The sequence below is a fragment of the Lissotriton vulgaris genome, chromosome 6 (genome assembly GCF_964263255.1).
Source record: "Lissotriton vulgaris chromosome 6, aLisVul1.2, whole genome shotgun sequence".
Taxonomy (NCBI): Eukaryota; Metazoa; Chordata; class Amphibia; order Caudata; family Salamandridae; genus Lissotriton; species Lissotriton vulgaris.
Genome location: NC_141694.1, coordinates 835,729,921 through 835,750,414, shown reverse-complemented (window position 1 = coordinate 835,750,414; position 20,494 = coordinate 835,729,921). Strand labels below are relative to the sequence as shown.

Sequence of the window (20,494 nt, the reverse complement as noted above, 5' to 3'; positions counted from 1 at the left end):
AGGGCTCAGCACAGGAGGGGAAAAGGCCTAGCAGCGAAGGGGTTAATACTGACCTCTTTATACTCCAATTGTTTTATTGCACTCAGTGATGATCCGACTAAAATTTCATAATTTTAAGTTCTTCTATACTACATATATATATATTTGATAATGTGTTTAAATGATCCTTCTCGATTTTGGTACTCTGCAAACTCTTGTTTTTGATCGAAACTATACGAATTACTGTATTTCCTTATGCTTCTAACTGTCCCGCTTAATTGCATCCCTAGTATCATCTCATTTTAACTCACTACAATGTATGGCTAGTATTAGCCACATTTTCACTTTTTGCACATTGGGTATTTTACCATGATCAATTAATCTTTGTCATTTGGTGCAATTTTGGCAACCCTATTTTATGGAACAGGATTTGGGCACTGGCCCCGGATTTTTCCACGTGTTAATATATTTGACATAATCCAAAAAATTCTTCTCCAATTACCATTTACATGGTGGTAACGTTGTTGAATACTATGTTCAATATGATTTTTGAACTACTTTGTTTCTTTATAAGAAAAAGGATTGCACTTTTGTATCTTTTGCACTCATGCACAATGAACTTTAGTAATGACATAGTCTGTTTTCTCTCTCAATGAAAAAAAGAGGGGAGGGTCTAAATTGATACATGGTATTTATGGGTGTTACTTTCCTAAACACGTCATGTGATCAAGGCTGGGGAAACCCGGCTGAAACGCGTCATGTTGTGTATGGCTAAATAAACTGCACTTTAATTCTAACCTCTTCGTGTTGGTCCGTTCCTGGTGTGTGGTGGTTTGCAGTTCGTGGAGGAGGACTGTGCTTTCCTTCCAGGATTCGGTTTCCATATATATATATATATATATATATATATATATATATATATATATATATATATATATATATATTTTACCTACTGGCGGTCGCCAGTAGGTATATATAGTTAGGATTTTTTCTCTATGGGCCTTTGGAAAATTCTATGTCTAATAACTTTGGCGTTTGTGGACGGAATCGGCTGAAATTTTCAGGAAAATGGCACATTTTGTTTCTGAGCAGCCCCTGAACATTTGGGGGGGTTTCGTCAAGGGGGGGGCGAGAAAAAAGGGGGGTCCCAAAACGCATTTTTCCCATTCATTTTTCCATAGGGCGTTTGGCCTCACTTTTAGCTCGAACGGCTGCATGGATTTGCACGAAACTTGGCAAAATTGTAGGGACTGTTAGCCCGATTTGCCTTTGCTGGTTCTCAATATATGTGCTCCAGTGGATTTTGAGAAATTAACATTTTAAAAAACAGATATATCTGTGACAGCGTCCCGGATAGCGCTCCGGTTCGCGAACTTTTCGCGCAACGGAACTTTGCGAAGCGAAGCTGATTGGCTCTCCGGTGTCTGTCAACATTCTAAACAGTCCGGAGCGGCCGCCATCTTGTCTCTCGGTAGGATCGAGAGACAAGAAGAGGAGAAAAACGAAGGGGGAATTTAATGAAAGGGGGCAAGGTAGACCCTTCTTGACCCCCTAGGAATGATGTTGGGGTTATTAAAGGGTCCCGTGGGGCAAATAAAAAAAAATTGTTTTTTTGCGGTAGAAGCGCTTTCCGGTTCGCAAACCGGGTAGCGAACTGGGACGCGAAACGGGAATTCGCCATTTTGTGTTTCGTTTTAATTAAATTACAAGATGGAGGAAAAATAATGTGAGAAATGGGTATGAGGGGGTACGGGAGACGTATCCTGACCCCCTATGTTTTCTGAGGGTGGCTGAGGATGCTCATATATGTTGATACTTGTCTTCCAGCGGCTGCGCGTGAGCGTTTCTTTTTTTATTTTGTTTGCTGCGTGACGTCTGTTAACGTTCGATTCGAAGGAAATCAGGAAGTGTTGACCGCCATTTTGACACTGCGAGTAAATATATTGTTAAAAATAATTGTTATAAATTAATCCGTATTGATAAACATTGTCTGCGCCATCTTGCTTTTTTTCCAATGCCACACTTTTGTCGTGCACGGCAGCCATTTTAGATGCCTTGACCAGACCCACTCTCTGCACGCCGCCGATCCTCAGCATGGCTCCCCACCCTCGCAAGCATCTCCCCCACGCACCGCTCTCTGTCTTATGCATGGGCCATAAACCTCCCCCCATCTGCGCTGCTCTTCCCTGAGAATCACACCCTGTGCCCGCCCGACACCTCCCTTTCACCCTATTCACTACCGCACCCTCTGACACTCCTCTTCCTTTGTGTCTGATTGTCCAGGCTGGTCCCAGGCTATCACCTAGCCCTGCGGATGTAGTTTATGGCCTCAACTGTAAAGAATCACCCCTCTTCAAAGGAGTTACAGTAGATCAAGGCCCCCACCTCATGAGATCCGTCACACCACACGCGTTCCTACTATCTGATAACGATCCTGCATTGTGATTGGGGAGGGGATTCTCACTGTGAGGGTGTGTGGGACCGAGCCTGAAGCGGAAGATTCCAGGGATGCCTTTTTGTACATCAAAGTCTTCACAATTAAGTGTCACATTAAAAATATATAGCACTCCAACAAAGTAGTAGGATTATAACACTTTAATAACTTATAAATATATAAAACGCACCAAAAACAGTAAACACGTTAAAAAATAATTGAAACAAAAGCAACAATGGTCAGTAGCGGTCTGTTGTGCGAATAGTCCGAAGGCAGCACAACGCGCCGAGATCTGGACGGCACCCAGGTGATGTCCTTTACTTGCCGCACTAGTCTTGGCATCCTACAATGCTGCACTGAAAAACGGCGTGGGGCGCCCCGGGGGGGGGGGGGGGGGGAGGCGGCGTGAACGGGCCTCCCCAGGTGGAGGCTCGTCTGCTGTAGTGGGGCGCCCCTTTAGCGTTTCACTTGCCATTCAGCGGTTTTCCGCCCGCTTTTGCTGCACTGTGTCTCGTCAGTAGCGGTCTGTTGTGCGAATAGTCCGAAGGCAGCACAACGCGCCGAGATCTGGACGGCACCCAGGTGATGTCCTTTACTTGCCGCACTGGTCTTGGCATCCTACAATGCTGCACCGAAAAATGGCGTGGGGCGCCTCGGGGGAGGGGGAGGCGGCGTGAACGGGCCTCCCCAGGTGGAGGCTCGTCTGCTGTAGTGGGGCGCCCTTTTACCGTTTCAGTCACCAATCAGCAGTTTTCCGCCCGCTTTTGCTGCACTGTGCCTCATCCGCCATTCAGCTGTTTACCGCCCACTCTTGCGGCTACAGCGTCTCGTCCACCATCCAGTAGAATTGCGCCCACTCTTGCGGTGCAGCGATAGGTGGCTGCCACAGGACTCTTAAAATGGCGGCCGGCTCTTCGGATTTGGGCCTCGTCCACTAAAATGGCCCTGGGACACATTTGAACTCGGACATTTGCCTGCTAGGGCTTGGGCCCCATTCTCGAAAGCGTCCCCTCAGCCTTGAAGAGTCTACAAAAGTCATCGGGGCCCCGACTCCCGCAGGCTTCCGGTGGGGAGCGGCTGCCATGATTGCTTGCGGAATGGCCACGACGGAGCTACGAGATGGTGGTGCTCTCATGCTGACGCCAGCTTCAGTCTGAAACATCCAGAAACACTGTAGACTATCAATTCGATGAGTTCCGGTGGAGCCCCAACGTGACCCGGTAGGGAAGAACTTGCCCTCCCCTTTTTTGAGTGATGGTTCTTGTTGCCTGTCCCCTCTGTTGTCATCTAACGGAACCTTTTTGGATTGCCGAGTGAGAAAAAAAAAGGTGGGGCTTTCATCGTTTGGGAAAAAAAATGTTTCAATCCAATGAAAAGAGTTATTTTTAGGTCATATGATCAAGCATTTCATCATTAGGAAACCAAAAGTAAAATGAACCAATGAAAAGTTTTATAAACAAGTCACATGACCTGTTATGCGGCTTTGGGCTATAAAAAGCCTACAAAACCCGTTGGCCTGTGAGGCGGCGTCAGTAGCGGACCGATGTGCAAATAGGTCGAAGGCAGCACAACGCGTCGAGATCCGGATGGCACCGAGGTGGTGTCCAGCAAGTTGCCGCACTGGTGTGGCTATCCTACAATGCTGCGCCGAAAGACGGCGTGGGGTGCCCGGGGGGGGGTGGGGGGGAGGCGGCGCAAACGGGCCTCTCCCGCCTCCCCAAGTGGAGGCACCTCATCTGCAGTGGGGCGCCCCTTAGCGATTCACTCGCCTTCCAGCTGCATTGCGCCCGCTCTTGCGGCACAGTGCCTCACCCCCCACCCAGCTGAGTTGCGCCCGCTCTTGCGGCTACAGCGTCTCGCCCACCATCCAGCTGAATTGCGTTTACTCTTGCGGTGCAGCGATAGGCAGCTGCAACAAGACTTTCAAAATGGCGGCGGCTCTTTGGATTTGGGCCTGGTCCACTAAAATGGCCCTGGGACACCTTGGAACTCGGACGCTTGCCTGCTAGGGCATGGGCCCCATTCACGAAAGCGTCCCCTCTTTTGACTGATTGTTCTTGTTGCCTATCTCTTCTGTTGTCATTTAACTGAACCTTTTTGGACTGCCGAAAGGGGTTCTGGTCCGACCGCTTGTTGGTGGAGACATTTTGACTATATCCTGGACCTGCCCGGCCTTACCCAAAATGGCGCCGGTATAAATGGGACTCGTAACTCCTTGTTGTGTACTGGTTGCCCAAACTTGATATCACGAGATACGTATGCAGTTTTGAAGCACATGGCGGGCGGGGACGAGTACTGATTGAACATTTAGACATCCCTATTGATATTAAGTTCTGATGTGTTATTGATTGCTGTACTATTGAAAGATCGAATTAACGTCACTCATGGTACTTGCCCGCAAATGTATATCTCGTTAATTTTATTGTAACTGGCCCTGTCGTACTTTAATTATAAAATGTACGTCCACCGATTCCGCAACTATTAGACACCTTAGTTCTTGCAACCTAATGGCCCGCCCGTTACGTTCTTCTACAGTGTAAATGTCCCCTCATCATATACCATTCCAGTTTGCTCCGTGGCCGGCCCACGTGGTTATAGGCCCGTATTTGTATACTGACATTTTCACAATAAAGGTTTTTAAAACAAAACATGGTAGTAGTACCTTTTTTGGTAAAGTTTTGAATAATAGCCACTGTTTTCGAATCAGTAAAAGGCAAGTGAAATAAAGCAGCCCGATTACATGACGGTTAAAAGGTATAATACGCAGGAACGCAGTAAAGATAAATGGTCAAGGGCTGTTGTGTTTTCCACTCCTGCAACATAAAGTGATCAATAAGAATCCGATATTCATGCCTATCAGCGACTAAGACAGCAGGCCGAGCCTCTTTTGCTCAACGGCTCCCTCATGGGACGAAGAAACGCCCTTTTTCTCGAAATAGGAATATTTTACTTGCAGGACAGTTGTAAATTTCCCGGGAAAATACATTAGCCTGGAACATTGTTAGTGATAAACTGTAAATGCATCTGGGTCCTTTGCTTTACAAGTCAGAGTGAGAAAAAAAAAGGTGGGGCTTTCATCATTTGGGAAAAAAAATGTTCGAAAGCAATGAAAGTGTTATTTTAGGTCATATGACCAAGCCTTTCATCATTAGAATAACAAAAGTAAAATGAACCAATGAAAAGTTTTATTAACCTACACATGACCTGTTATGCTTATGTTACGCGCTGCGCGCCGCGCTCTGGATCGTTTCCGGGAAGCTGCGCCTCGCGCACCGGAGCACTTCCGGGTGCGCTAACGCGGCGCGTCATATGACGCATTACGCGACAACGCATGTCCAGAATATAGTCAAAATGTCTCCACCAACCAGCGGTCGGAACACAACCCCTTTCAGCAGTCCAAAAAGTTCTGTTAAATGACAAGAGAAGGGACAGGCAACAAGAACTATCAATCAAAGAGGGGAGGGTAAGTTCTTCTCTACCGGGTCACGTTGGGGCTCCACCGGAACTGATCGAATTGGTAGTCTACAGTGTTTCTGGATGTTTCAGACTGAAGCTGGCGTTAGCATGAGAGCACCACCATCTCGTAGCTCCGTTGTGGCCATTCCGCGAGCAATCATGGCAGTCGCTCCCCATCGGTAGTCTACGGGAGTCGGGGGTCCCGGTGACTGTTGTAGAATCTTCAAGGCTGAGGGGACTCTTTTGGGAATGGGGCCCATGCCCTAGCAGTCAAGCGTCCGAGTTCCACGGTTGCCCAGAGCCATCTTTGCAGGCCAGGCCCAAGTCTGTGGAGCCGACCACAATTTCGTGAGCTCCGTAGCAGCCGCCTGTCGCTGTACCGCAAGATTGGGTGCAATTCCGTTGGATGGCGGGTGAGACGTTGTAATAGCAAGAGCAGGCGCAATTCAGCTGGCCGAGCGAGGCACTGTGTCGCAAGAGCGGGCGCAAGTCAGCTGGTCGGGTGAAGCGCTGGGGTGTAGCTGAGAAACCTCCACCTGGGGAGGTGGGGGAGGCTCGTTCGCGCCTCCTCTCCCTTCTACTGCACCCCACGCCGTCTCCTGGCGCAGGTATATGTGATGGTCGGACCAACGCACCGCAGGACGTGTCTTCAGGTCAAACGGATTGTGGAACAAGGTGTGGAGCAGGCGCAATTATCTCGGGGGCCTCCGTCAAGCGGTTCAGGGAGGCACCGCATCACATTGTTTTCCAATGCAGTCAGGTCCACAAACAGCCCCCACTTACTTTGAGAATAGTGAAGCTGCAGCAGGTGCAAATAAGCTTCAGACAGTGTTACAAGCGCTGCTCCGAACCCTCAACTATGGCACCCAACATCCAGGACTTATGCCATTTGTGCAAGGCAGTGACATCGAAGCATCTCAGGGACCAAGCAACATACCATATCCAAAGTCCTTCCCACAACCTCTGCCTTCCTTCTTACCTGGTTATTGTTCTTTCACTCCCACTCCAGGCTTTTAGTCTGTGGATGGAAAACCATGAACCTACACTCACCTATGAAAATCTTACTATTGATGGTTTATTTTGAGCCCAAAATACAAAGGCTTCTTTGGATCGATGTTGCAGCAGGCTGCCATGTAAATAGTTATTTAATAAAACGTTTTACCCTGTTACTTTGCTGGTGTGTTGTATATATTTATAATATTTGCATAGTGTTTGTCGTTATTTTGGGTGGGGTGGGCGGCGGAGCCGAGCTGTCTTGCAGCCATCATGGTGCCGAGCTCAGTTCCTCTCACTAGTTTTGTATTTGTCATGAGGGGTTGTTCATAATGTTTCTATTTTAGCGAAGTCAAAAAGAGATCCCATTAGTGGCCTACTGATTTTGCTTGATTCCTTTTGTTTTTTAACGATTTTTCACTATCTGCAAAGACTAAACAGAGTATTGCGACTCTGTGCTTGTTTGTAAATAGAGAATGAACCAAAGAGAACCAATTCCAAAACAATAAATGCTAGGATAACAATCAATCAAATGGAGAGGGAAGCAGGCACGACGGATTACAACGGGGGCAAAGGCCTGTGTTACCTACCCTTCACTATCTGCAAAGAGAAAATATTCCTAAAAGAAAAGAGGAGGGGGGGGGCAGTGTTCAAAGCACATCAGCGTGCATAAATACGAAAATGTTTTTACCTACCACGTACTTGACATTTTACAGCTTTTGATATTTGCTATTAAAAAACCATTGAAATTCACTGAAAAAACCATAGGTTATAGACCATGTATAGTTAGGAATTAGCATTTACAAAACCTTGAAAATTCACTGAAAAAACCATAGGTTATAGACCATATATAATTATGGATTAGCATTTACAAAACCTTAATTTACTCGCACAAAACCATTGAAATTCGCATGTATAGTTATATATATATCGCGCACCCGCAATCCACTGCTGATGATGTCACATATTACATCATTCATAACATGGTCAGTGACATCACTGATGACATCACTGATGACATCTCAAATGACATCACTGATGACATCACTGATGACAACATACAGTGACTGTGGAAAGGGGCGACCACTCGGTCCCCCCGAACGTATGATTGGGTGCCCCGATCCCCCCGGGAAACCATTTTGGGCGGGGGGCGTGGCTCGGCTGGTATGCCCGAAGCGGCGTAGCCGCGGCGCGCCTTTTCCCGCCCAAGAGGGGTTGTCCTAGACACCTACACCGTAGACCACGCCCAGTAGGCGTACCGGAGGAGGGTACACGCGCTCCCGCAGAAGAATAAATAGAGCGGGAATCCGAAGAAGCGTCCTCTTGTTCCTGTGCTCTGAAGGCTGCACCCACTCGTTGCTCGTGAGCCCTCGACGGAACAAGCAGCAATTTTGACCCACCCACCAGCCCCTTATGGCAATGTTTGTTTTAAATAAAGTTTTGCTGAGATAGGCCTTTTTTCCTTTGTAGAAAAGTAAAGGAATGTTAAGATAAGGATGTGACTTCTGCCTGTAGGATAATGTTTTTCTTGGTAAGAGTGAGCAGTCGATGACACATCGAGGCGATGTCAGAATTTTTCCTTCCTTAATAGGTAGGTTTCTGTAAAGTTAAAATATGTCTTACATATTGAAGAATGAGTGGATGTATAAGTGTCTGGATGAAGGATTTAGTAGGTGCATGACTGACTGTATGAAAAGGGGGTCAGGCAGGGGTGCGTCCTGGCCCCCTTTCTATTCACCCTCTATACGAACGGCTTGGAGGCTGCCATGCTACAAGGCAGTAAGGACCTTCCTTTAATAGCTCGTCGATTCACAAAAGGGGGTGGTGATGAACAGAGTGTCTGAATTGAGCAGACCACTCTTACCCAGTCCAAAGATCAGGGCTTGATCCATCACCGTTATTTATCTCACTGCCCCATCCCAGCTCAGAACCTGGCTATATGCAAATCAGTCTGTCCCTGGCCCAGTGCATCATGGGAACAGGGCAGACTAAACTACCAAGCCAATTCTTCACCAGAAAGGAGACAAGCTAGCGGGGACCGGTTTCTGGCATTTCAGCCGTCTTCGGCCCGGCTTGCTTGAATTCTGATGGAGCAGTGAGAAAGGGACTCATGTCTGAGTATGGGACAGGAACAGACTAATTTGCATACAGCCAGGTTCTGAAACTGGGATGGTGCAGTGAGCTAAAAAACGGTGTTGGATCTAGCCCTGATCTTTTGACTGGGTGAGAGCTTTCTGCTTAATTCAGAGACTCTGTCCCTCACCACCCCTTTTTGTAAATATTTTTGTCCACCCTAAGCGTGGAAGGGGTATTCTCAGATGTGAGGCCCTTGCTCATTGCACCATCAGGATTCAAGCAAACCGGGCCGAAGACGGCTGTAATGCCAGAAACCGGTCCCCAGGAGCTTGTTTCCTTCCCAGTGTAAGAATTGGCTTCTGTAGTTTGGTTTGTCCTGTTCCCATCATGCACTGGGACAGGAACAGACGAATTTGCATACAGCCAGGTTCTGAAACTGGGATGGTGCAGTGAGCTAAAAAACGGTGTTGGATCTAGCCCTGATCTTTTGACTGGGTGAGAGCTTTCTGCTTAATTCAGAGACTCTGTCCCTCACCACCCCTTTTTTTTAATAGCTCGTCGGCAGATACCAGCACTCCTATACGCCGACGATGCCGTTATTTTAGCAAGAACACTAAATGAACTACAGCTGGCCTTGACCAGATATTGTGCCTTTATGGCAAGTCTGAATGTGAAATTAAATGCAAAAAAAACCTATACAATGCATGCAGGGGAGAAAAGAAATGTAAAACACAGGAAACTATTGGTACAGGGGGAACATCTGGACAGGACCACTACCTATCCCTATTTAGGGATCGTCATTGACGAAAAATTTAAATGGAGCCCAGCTATCAATGCAAGGAAATTGGTATTCCTCAGAGAGACATCTTCGCTAAAAACCTTCTCACAGAGATTGGGGCAGCGACCAATTAAAGAATTATTGCAAATATATAACTCAAAATGTGTAAGTACAGCAACATATGGGGCGGGGATTTGGGGCTTTACAAATGTGGACTCAATACAAAGAATAGAGAACTTTTTCCTGAGATATTTGTTGGCGGTACCAAAAACTTGTTCCACCTATGCCTGCCATACTGAGTTGGGCATTGATTACATCACAGACATTATAAAATTGCAGCCAATAATGTTGTGGCGCAGAATATGGGTCACTGAGCAATGTCACTTGACTAGGGCGATCATTCAGGACATCTTAACCTTAGACTACTCTAAGAAGATCAAATGGTTGTCCTATGTCAAAGCGCTACTAACAGATCTAGGATATTGGAAGTATTTTGATCATCCATTGCTGATAAAAGAAATCCCAAAAAAGAACCTAAAAAGGGAGTGCCTTGTTCATCTGCGCCAGCTACGCTTACTATCCGAGGTCCATAAACCATCTGTCCGACACTCCTTACTAGTCCAGACTGTGTTTACCGTTGAACCCTACTTGAACTTTAAATTAACACAGTTTGAAAAAATTTTGCTCACCCGTTTCAGATTTGACCTGTTTCATCTATTGGTTGCATTTCCAAAGCAAAATGTTAGGACATCCACACTTCCTATGTGCCCTTGCGATCTAGTGTCCTCACAATCAACGATACATCCAATGTTATTCTGTAAATTCTTTACTGAACCCCGTAAACGCTGGATACTGCCTATTTTGAAATTCTGGGGTTTTCGTCAATGTCGCCCAGCGTATCTGGCACTACAGTATCTTGAAAATGAAAACTACGCTAAAGCGATCGTACTTTATCTTAAATTTTGTATACGTCATCGCAGGAATTTATGAGTGCGAATAACATTGCTATTTTGCACAAACGAAAGAAACTAAGATAACAGGAAAACTGTATGTTACTATAAATGTCGAAAAACTTGCACAAACTGAACTGAGAAGTACTTGCTATTTTTAATATGCTTTCTTTTAAACAAATTCATACTTAACGGTTTTTAACTTTTTTGATAAATTTGTAACTGTTTTTTCTGAACTTTTATGGTGTTTTTGTAAAACTACTGAATAAAGTCATTATTGAATTGAATTGAATTGAATTGACTGACTGTATGAGTGAGTGATTAAATGTGTCTCACTGAGTGCATGGCTTAGTGACTAAACTGTCTTAATGTGTGCATCATTATGTCTGTTGTTCTGTAAAGTGCTGCATGTGTTGATCAGTAGCTATATGAGTAACTATATGGGTTATTGATTGGTTGCCCAAGTATTTGTATGGGAGACTGAGTGTGTGTGTGGGTGGCTGGGAGGTGTAAGACTGTGTGCATAGATGTGTGAGCAGTTGATTCACTAGATGTATGGGTTCAAAAGTGCATGTGGAAACAGCTGTATGGGCGGTTGACTGTCTGCATGAGTGTATTGGTGAGTGAATGGATTTGTAAAACACAGTACATGTGAGAGTTGACATATATAAATAACTGTGCATAAGAGCCAGTGAATGTGTGAGTGTCTGTAAGGATCATTGTGAACATGTATCAGGGATTGTATAAGAGAGTAAATATGTGTTAGTATATGTTTGAATAAGTAAGGTGTGTATAACTGTATAGTTGAGAAAATGGAGGTGTGATTGATTCTTTTCATGACTGACTAGGTGTGTGAGTAACTCCATGGATAAGTGACAGTCTGTGAGTGTCTGTTTATACTGAATGTATCTAAGGTTATATTAGAGTCTGAAGATGTTCATTGTATTATCACATAAATGATATCATCAGTGATGTGATCAGTAATGTCAAATGAGATGTCATCAGTGATGTCATCAGTGATATCATTTGAGATGTCATCAGTGATGTCATTTGAGATGTCATCAGTGATGTCATCAGTGATGTCACTGACCATGTCATGAATGATGTAATATGTGACATCATCAGCAGTGGATTGCGGGTGCGCGATATATAGTTAGTGCAACTAACTATATATGCAAATTTCAATGGTTTTGTGCGAGTAAATTAAGGTTTTGTAAATGCTAATCCCTAACTATATATGGTCTATAACCTATGGTTTTTTCAGTGAATATATATATATATATATATATATATATATATATATATATATATATATATATATTGCGCTCGTCACAACCATGCGAATTCCCAGGAAAGAAATGACAGCACTCGGGGGGTACCTTCAGTCACAAAGTAGTTTATTCAACTACAAGCTTGCCACAGACGCGTTTCGGCACTTGGCCTTCGTCAGTGTGTGTGTCCACACATTTCAACCGGTACATTTATTGATCTTGACAGCGTACAAAGGTTACACCTCTCAGTCGACATCGACAGAGGACTAAAACTCTCCCATCTTTCGCAAGCGCCATCTTGTAACGGTGCAATACACATTACATTATTCAATGCCCATAGTGAATATACTCAGCGTTGTTACACCTACGGATAGGTAAGTATGCTGAAGTGGGAGGTATATAAACAATACTTGTGATATTTATACACTGTTTGATATAGCCGTGGATCGGCAACAGTCCTCTAAAATAAGGAGAGGTGACACTATTTACAACCTTTGCACAAAATTATATACATTGTGAAAATGAACGTAGACATATCATACATCGTGTAAAGACTAAGAAGTGCCAAAGGAAAACGTGAAAACGTGCTTAAAGTGCGTTCTTCTCTAGTTACTGTTCATATAGCATATGACTTTAGGAATCAAAGAGCCCTTTGAACCTACCAAATACATCTTAATGAGAAGAATGTGTGTATGAACCATAATTCTAGGTCTGTGTGTTATATACTTGGGGGTCAGTTTCTAAATTCATCTTGGTTAACCACCCTTGTAACCACACAGAAACATATTGTACATACACTGATCCACATAGTCTCAACAGATACAGAATACAATAAGATACAATAACAGCAACATTCCTATTTGCCTAAATGGAAGACCATTTCTTCCCCACTGTTCATCCCTTTCGGCCATTTAGTGGAAAGATCTATAATGTAGCGCGATTCAAGTCTGCGTAGTCGTCGCAGACGGTCGCCTCCCCTAGCATTATTTCTGATGGTATCAAGGCCAAAATATTGGAGCTGGCTGCGGTCCCTGTTATGTTTTTCGGCAAAGTGCCGAGCAACTGGGTAGGATTGATCGGCCTTGTCGATAGCCCTGAGGTGTTCTAAAATCTGTAGCTTCAGCATATTGATCGTGCTCCCTATATAGCGGAGGCCACAAGGGCAGATCAAACAATAAACTGCTAGGGGAGTGCTGCATGTAATAAACTGTTTTATTTGCAGTTTCTTGCCAGTGTCGGGAATTTCTACCGAGAGAACCCTTTTACTTCCGGCACACGCTTTGCATTTTCCACAAGGGAAAAACCCACTCATAGATTTTAGGGTATTACTTTTTGGGAGTGGTTTTTCTAAGTGTCTGGTAACCAGATAATCTCTTAGGGATCTAGTTTTGTTGAAGGTTATGAGTGGGTGAGCAGGTAGGTCGTCTTTAAGGATATTGTCCGTTTTGAGAATGTGCCAGTTCTTACGGAGCATAGATCTTAAGTCATTCGCTCCAGCAGAAAAAGGGGTTATCAACCTAAACTTTCCTTTACCATCATTAGGTTTCTCTGTGACGGGTTTAGTTGTAAGCAAGGTATTTCTAGGGATGGCCCTTACTTTCTTCAAAGTGTTTTTTAAAAGAGACTCTCCATACCCCCTGGCCTTAAATCGGTTCACACACTCATTAGCTGCCACATTAAAGTCCTCTAATCTTGAACAATTCCTACGGAGTCGGAGTAACTCTCCGTACGGAATGCTCTTGATAAGTTGAGGGGGATGACTGCTGCTGGCAAAAAGAGTGGAGTTGCCAGCAGTCGTTTTTCTATGTAGAGCTGTGTGAATCTGCTGATCTTCTGAGAACACTTTCAGGTCCAGATAGTCTGCTGAAACCGGACTTACCGTCCCTGAAAAATGTAAGTTGTAAACATTCTCATTCAATTGGTTAATGAAGGCTTGTGCTGTTACTGATGAGCCTCGCCAGACGATAAACAGGTCGTCAATGTACCTGAACCACCCCTCCGTCTTTCCTTCTGCACCATCTACCATGCAGCTCCTGGGTACCTGCTCCTCCCACCAGCCAACGAAAAGATTCGCATAGCTGGGAGCAAAGCAGGTACCCATCGCCGTTCCAGACACATGTATATATATATATGGAGATAAATATGTGGGGCACATATATGATTGTTTTTCCGGGGTCCCCGCTCATGGGTGGGAATATTCTAGTGCGTATGACTATTGATGAGGATCCCCTGGAAGAGAATCTTAGTTTTAGCTGTGTGTGGAAACCAATGCAATATACAAGCCCCCAACGCCAGTTCAAACTCTCTTTCAGTCACCTCCCTCAGTAATGTGATTATTTCATTCCAATAGCCAGCAATTAGCGTTCATCCCCAAATCATGTGTGGGAAATCTGCCCCCTACATCTGAGGCATTCATCTGAATCAGTGTTAAAGTATGTTTTGATTTTTGCCGGCGTGAGGTAGGCTTGGTGCAAGGTATAGAAGTGAAGCAACTGGAAGCAAGCATTCCTGGTGCTCTTCCACGCTCGTTCTACCATCTCAGCCCAGGCCCTTTCAGGAATCTCTTTCCCCACATCTACTTCCCACTTTTGCTTGAGTGCATCCAAGGGGGGCAGCTTCTTGAGTTTCACACGCTTATAGTGGCATGTAGTTGCTTTAAACTTCCCAGCTGCAGTTACCACATACTGGCTTCCCATCGAAACCCGAGGTTCCACTTGTACCTCCTTCCAATGTGCGTGCATTGCCGCGGTGAGGGCTGCGTGAAGCAGAAAGTCCCCACCTCTCAAATCAAACCTCTCTTGCAGAGTACCAAAGGGCAGCATAATCCCAGCTTCATATAAATCACCAATAACAGACAATCCCCTCTCATCTCAGTCACTCAACTCCCGCCAAGATCCCCCATGTGGTAGTGCCTCGCACATGTGTAGCGGTATATCGGGGTGTACGGTACTTTAAAACCCGCCCTCCGAAGACTCTGCTTCCGGCATTGCCTTGCTGTCGTGAGTTCTTCCATTAGAGTCCCCAGTCTTACAGGAAGGTCCAATACTATTTGGGAGAGCTGCCGTAATTCCGAGGCATCCTCCTCTTTCCTCTTCCGTACCGCGAAGCCTCAATGCCACTCTCTGTGTTAACCACAGTAATTGTGCAGCTATATAATAGGTTTCTAAATCGGGTACCACCCATCCTCCCTCCAACCTTGGGCACATCATCACTCTCAAGGCAACCCTTCGCCTCCCAGTGCACCATAGAAATCCTGTGGACATGGATGTAAGTTGTTTAAAAATTTGCGCTGGTATCCAAACCGGCAGGGTTCCGAAATAATATAATAGTTGCGGAAGGGCCACCATTTTGAGTAGAGACACCCGCTCAGCCACCGTCAATGGCAACATGCCCTAAAAGTCTATACTGCCCGCCAATCCACGTATCGCTCTAACAATGTTACCCTCCAATATATCTGCTCTGGAGTGTTATATCTGGATGCCTAGATAGGGGAGGCACCTGCATTCCCATCTCACTCCTGCTGCATCTTGCAGATCGCTTCTACTTCCGTCAGTGGGGAACAAAAAAGATTTAGCCCAATTAACTCGAAGGCCAGACATCTCTCCTAGTTCATGCAGTACCGCTTTTGCTCCCAGTAAGTCCCTCTCTGTGTCACCGAGGAACATTAGCAAGTCATCCGCATATAGGTCTATAAAATGTATTTGACCCTGCACCTGTAACCCTCGAAAGTACCTCCCCGTCCTTGCCTTTGCTGTTACAGGTTCCATAGCCAGCGCGAACAATAGAGGGGATAGCGGACATCCCTGTCTCGTGCCCGGGGTAACCTCACAAGCATCTGATATCACCCCTCCCGTCCTGACCTGCGCTGTAGAGAACTTGTAAAGTAAAGCCATCCATGCTATGAAACCTTCCCCCAGTCCAAACCAGGATATGATATGGTATGATATGACAGGATATGACATGATAAGGCCATTCCAAACTATCGAACGCCTTCTCTATATCGACGGTAAACACCGCGGCAGTGGCCCTGGGGTAAGTGTTCGCCTCTAGTATGCGCAGCAAACGCCATACATTTAAGGCTGTATTCCTGGTAGGAATCAAGCAAGATTGGTCACAATGGATTTGATCTGACATGTAGGGCAACAGCCGGGTGGCTAAGATACAACTTAATATCTTGTAGTCCGTGTTAAGCATGAACAGCGGCCGATATGCTGTTCTATCCCATGACGGCTTACCCGGCTTTAGGAGTAGAATAATAACCGCTTCCCTCGTGGACACAGGGAGGTGGCCCAAGCGCTTCGCCCTATTGTACAAATTCACTAATCGTGGCACTAACTGCTCAGAGTAAGTGACGTACAGCTCAATCGGGAGTCCGTCTGTACCCGGCATTTTGCTCCGCACCATATGTTTAATAGCCCGCCCGCACTTCCCGTAACTAAATGCCTCCGCTTGATCATCCTCCAGTTGAGGGTGCTGAAGCTTGCGCTTGAACCCTTCTAACTCGGCTTCTGTCCTGACTGTCTTGCTCTGGTATAAGTCCTGGTAGTAATCATAAAACAATCCATTTATAACTTTCTGAGTGAAGCAAGCGTCTCCCCTGGCATCGCACATCTCTAGTATGGGTGAGCCCCGGCCCAATGGATTAGCCAACCAGGCCAGCAAGGCACCTGATTTATCTTCCTCGACATGTGAGCGCGTGACATATGCCTTGTAATCAAAGCATTGTAAGCGCTCCACCTGCTCTGCCACAGCCTCCCGCGCCACCCCTAAATCCCGCTGTCTATCCGGTCTACTAGGGCAAGCCTTCTCTACCTCCCGTAAGCGTGTTTCAGCCTCCCCTACTTCTTCTATAAGCATTCTGCGGACTCCCACCATCTCAGCTATGCAATGCCCTCGCAGTATCACCTTAAAGGCGTCCCATTCCACAACCAGCATAGAGGCAGTTCCTTCATTATTGGGTAATGGTCGTGCCCACCATTTCCCTAAATACTTGGCCCTCTAAAGCCTCTGGGCGGAGTCGCCAGGTAGATATCCGAGCCCGGGTTCGCGACCAGTACATCTGGAGTAGTACTGGATTATTGTCCGATAACATTCGGGCATGATATTCGCTGCTGCAGCAGACACTAGTATGCGCGTCCAGAGGTCATAGCAATGCATCTAGGCGCACAAGTAAATCATGCAGCATAGAGTAATAAGAATTATCACGGTCCTCTGGATGGTGGGCTCTCCAGGTGTCCACTAAATCCCATTGTGTCTGCCAATTTCACCTTGCCTCCACAATCTTATGAGTGGGAGCATTAGGGAGCAGGGGGTGATAACGATCTAACGCCATATCAGTTATGCAATTAGAGTCCCCTCCCAATAATACCGACCCAGTAAGATAAGGTGCCAATTTCGTGGACAGCTGCACAAAAAAGCTGGCTGCTCAGTGTTGGGAGCGTAAATACCTCCCAGGAGGATGTCACGCCCGTCTAGTTTCCCATGGACCACAACAAATCTACCCTCTGGATCAATAACCCGTGCTTTACACTGGAACGGCACCCCCGCTCGCACCCAGATCAACACTCCTCGTGCGAAGGTGGAATAGGTTGTATAATATAATTGCCCTCTCCAGCGCTGCTTTAACGCTTCCCCCTCCTGCGCCTGAAAATGTGTTTCCTGCAGTAAGGCACTATGGACACCTCTTCGCACCAAATACGCATGGAACTTCTGTCTGCGCCACATAGAGTGCATGCCCCGCACATTCCAGGATACCAACCTCAGGCCATTGGTAGAACCCATCCTATCTGTATCTGAAAAACACACCTACAACGTAGATCAGTGACATGCCTGGCCTTAAAGCCCCCGAAATCTACAAAACAACCCCAACTACCCCACCCCAGGACAGCTATCATAAACCTAGTACCCATCCAAACCATGTAAACAACACAGTCAAAAAGCCTCTGACGAATTCAGAGGTATTGGGGATCGTAGCTGGCTCAAAAACTCCTAGAGATAGACATCAGCCCCAAATCTTTTAAACCAGTCCGGGGTTATCACCAGTCTATCACCAGCTGTATCAATTTGTGATTGCTCAATCTGCTCTCGTCTCGTAGTCATCCACATCAAGCAATTTTATCTGCCGTCTTCGGTGTCACCACAGGAATCCGCTCTTCGCTAGTGAGAGATGAGTCTGATTCCTGCTCAGCAGAGCCATCAGTGGTAGTGTCCTTCCCCCCTTCAGATGAAGGGGCGCGGACCTGCACCAATTCCACCACTACCTGTAGGGCCGCTGCCCGTTCACAGGCCGTCTGGGTCATCGGGGGGTTCTTCTGAGTTCTGTTACAAGGGAGCCAACGTGGCTGCAGAGGTTTATTAGGTACTCGCTCTCGCACCTCCCTCAGTGCCCCAGCTCCCGGGGTTTCTTTCCTGTAGTTTTCCAGCCAATCCCATGCTTCTTGAGGAGAGTCCACCTAATGGGTGTTCCCATCCAGGATGATACGCAACTGGGCCGGAAACATAAGGGAATATTGAAGTCCCTCCGCCTGCAGAGCTTTCTTCACCGCTATGTAAGAGGCGCATTTCCTTTGCACCTCCATCGTGTAGTCCCGAAATACCGTGACTTTGGCATTGTCCACCGTAAAGGGGCCAACCACTCTTGCCTTTTGTAATAATAAGTCCCTGTCTCGGAAGTGGAGCAGGCACGCCACCACTGGTCTCCGGGGTCTCCCTGGGGCCAATGGTCGGCCGGCACTTTATGGGCCCTCTCAAGCGTTTAAAAGGCTGTAAGTCCTTCTGGGGCCACCGCATCCCTGAACCATGCTTCCAGGAAGGACACCATATCCCTCCCTTCTGATCCTTCCGGCAGTCCCACGACCCTTACGTTGTTCCTCTGATTGCATCCCACTGCATATTCGGCTCTGCGTTCTAGCGTTACCACCCTGTCCGTTAGTGCCTGCACTTGCTACTCGACATCTTTATGCAGTGGTGCTATCTCCGCAAGGTCGAGATCAGTTTTCTTGACCCTCTCAGAAAGTTTCTTGTGCTCATCTCGCAATATTCCAAGCCCCACCGCAACTGTGCTAATGTCTTCACGCAGAGTCGCCTTCATGTTGGCTATGGCAGCCAGGATCTGTTGTAGTTGTGTCTGTACAGGGTCTTCCGATGCACTTCGTGCTGGATCCTGCATCTCCTCCTCTTGGTCCTGGGAAGCCCCCGCCTGGCGACCCCATGGTTTGCCCATGACGACAAAAAATCCTCTCGCTCTTGGCACTATTCCTCACGTGACCCACTGAGTGTTCTACACGATCGGCGCTGGTTCCCCAATTCGCACAACGAAGGTTGTTGCTGCGATTCTTGCAGCTGAGGACTGGGCGCAGTCGACACAGTGCTGCAGCATAGGCTATAGAGCAGATCACTGACTGCATTCCTCTACAAGCCCTCCAGACTCTTCGTCCGCTGAGCAAGGTGTTCACAGAATATCGCTCCACTCAGCTGCACCACCGACTCCAAGGCACTAGGAGGGACCTTTCCGCGCCTCCCAGAGGCGGGCTCTCCACTTCTCAGGTGTTCAGCGGTGGACTCCTATGACTAGCCAGTCATTCCGCTACCACTTGCGCGTAGGTGCATCCAGGGCCCCCTGGGCACAACACAATTATCCAACCAGTCCCCACGATGGTCATATGCCTCAGGCAGGAAATCAAGCGTTCGCTTCCTGGGCTCCTCTATGCATCGCCGCAGCCTCCCGCTCCCAGGGGGCCCACCAACCTGCTTATTCCACTCTTGTACCAGCATCTCGGAGGGGTGCCCACTCTGTGAAGGCGAACCCCCAGGGAAGTTCTGCCCGCAGGTCGTCAACGCTTCTCAGGGCCGGGGTCAGGGGGTACATGATACAGTGCCTCGGGCTGCCCCATGTTTCACTAGTGAGCCGCCCTCTCGCTCTCTCTCAACAGTTCACCGGTGCAAGCAACAAAACTAAGCGAGAGCTTTCCTGTCAGCTCCTGCAAGCGTGTGGGTCTGCTGTTACCCCTCCAGTGGCACCTCTCCCACCACTATCCATCGCTTACGCACTGCGCCCCTCATGCAGCAGGAAGTTAGGGGAAGGGCGATCCGGGAATAAGCCGCCTGTCACTCCTCTTCAGCTCCGCTCCCCGCTAACTCGTCAGACCCCATGCAGAGGTCATCATGCCAATGTGAGGACACCCGCAGGGCAGTTAGCGCTCTCGCTCCAGTGCCCAAGGGCCGTCGATCGCGGCCGCCGCAGCTGATTGCGGCTTCGCCGGCGACATTTTGGAACTTCTCAGCATCTCCGGTCCAACTCTCCGTCACCGCCGGATCTCAGTCAGGCCGTTCCCCCCGGCGATAACAAGCCTCACCGCTGGTGCGCAGCCCGTCAAGGGGCTCAGAAATGCGAAATTCAGCCGGCTGTTTGCATAAACAGGAGAAATGCAAGGCTGATGTTGAGCTCTCTGCTCACGCGTCCGCCATTGCTGCTGGCCAAGCCACGCCCCCCCAACGAATTCCTTCATGCAGCAAAAGTTATCCGGAGACCAGAAGGCTGCGCTGCGTTTATCTTGAT

General features: G+C 47.2%; 1 protein-coding gene across 1 annotated transcript in view; it reads right to left on the bottom strand.

Annotated features, from left to right (window-relative positions):
- LOC147708073 (potassium/sodium hyperpolarization-activated cyclic nucleotide-gated channel 1-like) overlaps positions 1 to 20,494 on the bottom strand; it is a 2,256,393-nt gene that overhangs the window by 1,532,626 nt on the left and 703,273 nt on the right. The gene's annotated exons all lie outside the window — the stretch shown is intronic.